Here is a 7,121-nt window from a genome sequence, read left to right as displayed (position 1 = left end):
ACAAGGTGATGAAAATTACATTGCTGTCTTTGCTGGGGCGGCCCAGAAAGCAGGCCCGAGACAAACACGTGGGTGCGGGGAATCTGGGAGATGATCCCAGGGAGGCAGGCGTGAAGAATGGCAATGTGGAACGAGGAACCAGGGAGGAGGGGTGTGCTGTCCGGCCGGCCCCTGCTGCTCCGTCCTGTTTGTCCATTGACTCCCGCCCCCTTGCATCAACGGTGTTCCTCCAGTGCTCACATTTCTGATCTGCACTCGCCTGAGGGCCCAGCAGGTTCCTGGGGGCACCTCTCCCGCTGGCATCAGAGAAGCCCGGGCAGGAAAGAGAAAGCACAGGCCGGGACCATCTGCATGAAACCCTGTGGAGCCCGTCTGAGCAACAGCAGCTGGAGCAGGAGTGAGGCGAAGGGGACCTGCGGGGCACAAGGCATATGGGCCACCAGGGTATTGGGAGTGTGGGATTTAAAGAAACAGACATCTGGACTGCTCACCACAGCTTCTGCCGATGGCCGGCGTGGCCTGGCACGTGTTTCTGTGGTTCCCGTTCCCCCCCGCCCACCAGTCAGCCGTCTTAGCTCTGGCTTGAACTTCCCCTCGGCCTTCAATTACTGACGGAGTACCAACTTGTGACCAGCAGGACCCTAGGAGCTGGGACATGTAGCAGGGACTGAGAGCACAGCAGAGACAGACAAAATCCAAAAGAAAGAAATAAGGAAAGTATCAGATGGGGTAAGCGCAGGAAATTGAAATGGGGTGGTCTGATGCATGCTGACAGCTTATCGTGTTGCCTTCAAAGGTTAGGCAGGTGGGTGGTTCGCTTCTGGTTCCTGTCTCCCATAGCTCTGGGACTCGGTCACATTTTCTTTAAAATCCATTTCAATTGCTTAGTCAGGCACAATGGCCTAATTTTAAGGTCTAATGTTTTAAAAACAATTTCCTGATTCATAAGATTCTATGACACATACCAGTATCAATGGTGTCGTCTTTGGCAAAACGGGACAGTTATTCCCTAGTCACTGCTCTCCCTTGAATCTCTCTCTCTCTCTCTCTCTCTCTGTCTCACACACACACACACACACACACACACACATATCACAGGTCCGCTCGTCCTGCTGTTTCTCGCATCCACCCCTCCTTCTAGTCTTCTCTAACCCGTAGTATGTGTGCACCAAGCCTACACCGCTGTTTGTCCACCACTGTTTGTCCAGGCTCTGTCCGCAGCCTCCTGATAACTGTCCACGTTTCACTTTGCTCGCCAGCCTCATTTCCTGGTGTCTAGAAAAATTTTCCTCTTTGTAATTTCTACCCACGGGTTCTGGTTGTGCCCCCTAGAGACATAAACGTAGGCTCTCTACCACACAACTGTCCTTCCAAGGGTTGCATAGGACAACACTCCTTCTTTGTCTTCTCTCCAGTCTGCTCCTCCCCCATTCCTCACCTTTCTTATTGCATCATGGCTTCCAGATCCTTCTTCATCCTGGTAACCCATAGTTTGATTTATTATTTGTGAGATGTGCCCAAAACTGAACACAGTATTTCAAGTGTGATCCGAACAAAGCACAGTGGTTCTAGCTCTTCCTTTGAACTAAAACTCTTTTTATTTTTTTATTTTATTTTATTTTTTAGATTTTATTTGTTTATTTGAGAAAGAGAGAGGAGGAACAGTGGGAGAGGGACAAGCAGACTCCATGCTGAGCACAGAACCCAACACGGGGCTCGATCTCACGACTCTGGGATCGTGACCTGAGCCGAAATCAAGAGTCAGATGCTTAACCTACTGAGCCACCCACGCACCCTTAAAATTCTTTTTAAAAATAGATTTTTAAGAGTGCAGTTCTGAATTTTGACAAATATACCGTAAAGCCCCCAGCCTGATCAAGATATAGAACATTTCCATCACTCCAGAAAGTTTCCTCATAACCTGTCTCAGCCCAAACCTGCCACCAATAGTTATTCTGATTTTTATTATCATAGATTCACATTGCCTAAATCAGAATTTCATACACATAGCATCACATAGAATGTACCTTTTTGTGATTGGCTTCTTTTGGTCCAAATAATGTTTTTGAACCTCATTCACGTTACATGTGTCAGCAGTCTGTCTTTCTCTGTTGCTGAGTAGTATTCCATTGAATGGATGTACCATAATTTAGCTATTCTCCTATTGATGGACATTAGGGTTGTTTTCAGTTTGGAGGCTATAATGAATAAAGCTTCTAGAAATAAGTAGTTTTATAGACCTTTGCTTTTATTTATCCTGGGTAAATGCCCAAGAGTGGAATTTCTGGGTCATAATGCAAGTATCTAAATTTATAAGAAATTGACAAATAATTTTCCAAAATGTCTGGGCCAGCACTGTATAAGTTCCAATTCTTTGGTCCACATTCTTGTCAACATTTGGTATTAGCAGTTTTATTTTTTTTTTTCATTTTAACATTCTCATGGGTGTGAAGTCATTGTGGTTTTAGTTTGAATTCATTTAATGAACTCAGTCATCTTTCATGTACTTATTGCCTTTTTCATATCTTCCTCTATGAAGTGCCTGGTCAAGTCTTTTGCCCATTTTTATTGCATTGTTTATCTTTTTGTTACTTAATTAAAAGAATTATTTATTTAAATGCTTTTGATTGGGGTGCCTGGTTGGCTCAGTCAGTTAAGCCTCTGATTCTTGGTTTCAGCTCAGGTCATGATCTCAAGGTCCTGAGATCTACCTGCGTTGGGCTCCCGCTCAGCAGGGAGTCGGCGTGAAATTCTTTCCCCCATCCTCTCCCTCCGTCTGTGCTCCTCCTCTTGCTTGCACTTGTGTGCACGCTCTCTTTCTCTCTCTAAAATAAATAAATAAATGAATAAATAAATAAAATCTTTTAAAAATTAAAAAAAGAATTATTTATTTAAAAAATTTTTATATTTAAGTAATCTTTACACTCAACCTGGGTCTCGAACTCATGACACCGAGATCAAGAGTCACACACTCCACCAACTGAGTGAACCAGGTGCCCCAGGAATTCTTTAAATTATCTGGATACAAGTCCTTTATCAGATATATGTATTGTGAATATTTCTCTCAGTGTGTGGCTTGTCTTTTCATTTTCTTAATGGTATCTTTCGATGAGTAGAAATAATTAATTTTTCTTAAGTCCACCATAACTGCTTTTATAACTTAGTGATTTTTTTTGTCCTAAGAAATCTCTTCCTAACACATAGTTGCAAAGATATTGTTTAAGGTTTCCTTCTAGAAGCTTTATATTTTCAGCTTTTATGTTCAGAGATATCTATGATCCATGTTGAACTAACTTTTGCATATAGTGTGAGGTAAAGGTTAAGGTTTGCTTTTTTCCATACATTTACCCAGTTTTTTAACACCATTGTCTTAACAAATTTCTTTTTCCCCTTTGAATTACCTTGCTTGTTGATAATTTCCTATTCCCTGCTAGATGAGAAGCTTCTCGAAATCCTTGTCTCTCTCTCTCTTTCTCCATCACCATTAAAAATAAGTTTTGTAAACGTTGATTGATTTCACACGGCCTTTAGGCTTTAGTGAATGAACATTCCACGTCAGGTATGAGACTAAGAGGTGGAAACAGAGAACTTTTGTCCTGGAGCCATTTCCTTCTATTGGTAGGAGCTAAAAGAGAAGTGCATGATTTCCATTTCACATTATTAGGGAGAATTGCAAAAAGGATTGTGGGAATACAGAAGAATGCTCGTGTAGGGAGGTAGCATACCCTAGTGATTAGAGACCATCAGTTTGGGGTTTAGCAAATCTAGTTTAAAATCCAGGCTCCAATGTCTCTCAGCTGCTAAGGCAGGCCGTGAGCAGGCCACTCAACCTCTTTGAGGTTCCGTTTCCTCGGGGTTGTTGAAGTATTACATGGCACAAAGTATAGCATGCTTATTCCATTTATCTGGTATTCAGTCAAGTGCTCGTTAATTGGTTGCAATTTTTATCCCAAGGACTCAGGGAAGGCATCCTGGAGGAAGTGATTACTCAGTGGAGCCTTGAAGAACGTTGAAAGCTGTCCGAATGAAGAAATGCAGGAAACGCATTTCAGGCTGAAGGTCTGGGAAGATACAGATACAGAGACATAAATCAGCATGGCAAAATAGGAATAGTGTCCAAGCTTGAAGTGTGAAGAAGTGACCGGCTAAAGATATGAGGAGATGAGAAGCCAGGTCATGGAGAGCCTTATATGACAGTATGTTTTCAGTGTAGGGTGTGAGCAACCAGGGGAAGTGTCAGCTGCCTCCTGGTTCTAAGTCAGCTCTAAGTCAGCTCTTGAAAGCTGCATTCAGTTCCCACCTGTCGTCTTAAACATGAAACTCCCCCTGGGAGCTGCGGCGGGATGCGTCACGGAGCCTCGGACAGGCTGACCCGCCTAACACTGTCCCTTGCAAAGTCTTGGGCACCCTCTCCCAGAGTACAAGAGCCAGGCCTCTGCGAATTTCCGGAGGAAGCCTGATATCCACACCCTAATTCCTTCCAACAGCGTGGCCGCCTTGAGAGCAGGGCCTGAGCCTGCTCGCCAGGGTCATGGTGGTGCCTGTGGGCTGTCACCAGTACCCATCACGAACAGAGAGCCTGCCCCTTCCCATCTGTTCTCTCGGGGACAGGGGTTCTGCCAGGAATAGAGCCATCTCCCCAAACTGTGCTGTTTTCCAGCTACTTGTCTGCTTTAAGCTACTATTTTTAAGCATTTGCTACGTATTAAGCCTATTGCTAAATGCTTGTCATGCATGTACTCGTTACTTTAAGCTTCCCAGCAGCTCCCCAAATAGATTTTATTGTTTCGATTCACAGATGAAAAAAATGAAGCTTAAAAGCATACAATAACTTGCCCACAGTCACAGAAATCTGGAATGTTGGTCCGAATTTGGAGCCACCTCAGCCCCCGGGCATTCCTTCCTCCTGCCTCCCGAGCAGCCACCGCGGAGGGGACCCCCGGCTCCCCGCCCCAGCAGCTTGATGGGACATCAGCCCCGTCACCTGCTGCCCTTCAGGGACCTGCCTTCTCAGTGGCGTCACTACAGGGGGGCTGGGCCTCGGCAGCGTCGCAGCCACGCTGTGTCCTTGCTGACACGGTAGCAATGCCAGCCTAACCTACTGTCAACCCGAAAAGAGGCTTCATTAGCCCCATTTCGCAAATTCAATAACTTAGATTCAGGGAGGACAAGAACATATAACACCCGATCACAGCGTCAAGACTCAAAGCCAGACCTCCCATCTCCAAAACCAGCAACGTCCCACAGGCTCTGTGGCCCTTCTGGATGTCAGTCCCAGGTCCGGGGCGCATTCCGTCAGAGGTGGGAGGGCAATCTGCCAGAAAGGTGGTACCCACCCCTTCAAACGACCAGCTTACGGTTCTGCTGAATGACCAGGAATATGAGGTCAAGCTGTAAAAAGAGAGAAAACAACAAGGTAGAAGGGCCCTCATTGCTAACAAACCGTCCATTTTTCACTATCTTCTTACCAGGAAAAATAGAACAGTGGAGGGGCGAGTGGCCAAGGTGTGGATTCAGCATTAAATAATCCAAAACAGAGATAAACGTAAGGACGACGTGGAGCTCTGATTCATGTTCTTAGAGGCAAGAACTGTGCGGCCAAGTCACCAGCCAATCTCTTTACCTGATCGGCATGAAAGCCCATTTCCGAGATGGGATCATCTTGGGAAAGGAACGGAGCCTCATGAAGGGTACAGAACCACAAACGTCGGGTTTACTGGGAATCAACTGAATAGAGTCTGACTGTTGCTGCTGTACCCAATTTGCTGAATTTACAAGGAAAAATCAAAATCAAGCCTTTCTTCCGGGTCTAGCCATCTGTTCCTGTGAGTCCGTCCTCATTCCCCGGGCCTCTGGAGGGCAGAGTTCTGGGCTATTATTCCAGGCTTTTCAGCTGTGATCCATGTCCTGGAAAGAGCTGTGTGCAGTGGCTTGGGTTTAGAACTTTGCACGTTTTTGACGCAAGAGGTATTTACAAGCTGTAAGTACTCCGGAGTCCAGGGCTTGCAGGATTGATGGGTCCGACCCAGAGACTGTGATAGGGCTGTTCCCGCCTTTGGCTGGGATCACGTGAGTTCTTATGAGTTTACGGATGAGTCATGAGCATGAGACTGTAAAACAGCCAAATTGGGACCTTTAGCAGATGGGTACATTCTATAAAACCCTCTCCACCACTGTTTCAGAGAGTAGTTTGTAGAAGGCATTCACAGATATTTTGCAAAAGTCCTTAGCGGTGACATGGTAGAGTAGACATATCCTGGGTACTTCCCACCTTACACGTATTTGTGTAACAGAAAAAAAAAAAAGATGGAAATAATTCAAGAACAGAAAATAAAGTTGATGAAATAAAAAGCCTTTAACCTTTCTTCATTTACTCCCCAATCATTTCTTAATCACCTGTTATGTGCCAGGAACTCTTATTTGCTGAAGACAGAAAAAACAAAAAAAAAAGGATACACATGGTCCCTTCTTTCAAGGGGGCTCATTTTGATGGCAGAAATAAACATATGTGTAAATAATTAGTCACGATGATGCAGAAGTGCTTTGGGAGCACGGAGGAAGAACGGATTGGGGGGAGGCTAGGGGTGGACATCTCAAAGGAGGCTGCATTTGAACTTGGTCTGGAGAAAGGCATATAGGAGTTTGTCAGACAAAGGGTTAAGGTGGGGTTCCGGGCAGAGGAATTCCATATACAGAGGCAAGGACTGAGAAGAGGAATGGTAAGTCCGGGGAAAATGGCAAGTCATTTCATGTACTCTAGTACCTCAATTTTGAGCAATTACAGAAAAAGTAAAGCTTTTTAGTAAGAAAAAGAAAAAGTAAAAACTCTGCAAACTACATATATACACTCTGATGCTAAACTGATCAGTCTGAAGCGGATGTAGATGGAACCGCATGGATCATGGAAATGGGGCCCCAAATAGACTAGAAACGACAGCAACAATAACAAAAAGGACTATCTGAACTCAAATAGTATGACACCGGCTTCCAGTGACTTCTGGTTTCCCCTAAATCCTGGTAGGAAATAAATGAATACGAGTGCTAGAGTCATATTATATACCATCTGTAAATAAGAAGACTGTTAGACTGTGTATATAATTCCAAAATGCATGTTCAGCTCT

General features: G+C 44.7%; 1 long non-coding RNA gene across 1 annotated transcript; it reads left to right on the top strand.

Annotated features, from left to right (window-relative positions):
* Positions 1-603: 603 nt before the first annotated feature.
* LOC113252930 (uncharacterized) lies at positions 604-6,351 on the top strand. Its single transcript, XR_003315119.4, has 2 exons — positions 604-729; positions 3,955-6,351. It is a non-coding gene; the product is annotated as an uncharacterized LOC113252930 (long non-coding RNA).
* The last annotated feature ends 770 nt before the right edge of the window (positions 6,352-7,121 follow it).

The sequence above is a fragment of the Ursus arctos genome, unplaced genomic scaffold (assembly GCF_023065955.2).
Source record: "Ursus arctos isolate Adak ecotype North America unplaced genomic scaffold, UrsArc2.0 scaffold_6, whole genome shotgun sequence".
NCBI classification, from domain to species: domain Eukaryota; kingdom Metazoa; phylum Chordata; class Mammalia; order Carnivora; family Ursidae; genus Ursus; species Ursus arctos.
The sequence above is the reverse complement of the archived record's forward strand: the minus strand, read 5'-3'. Positions and strand labels throughout refer to the sequence as shown.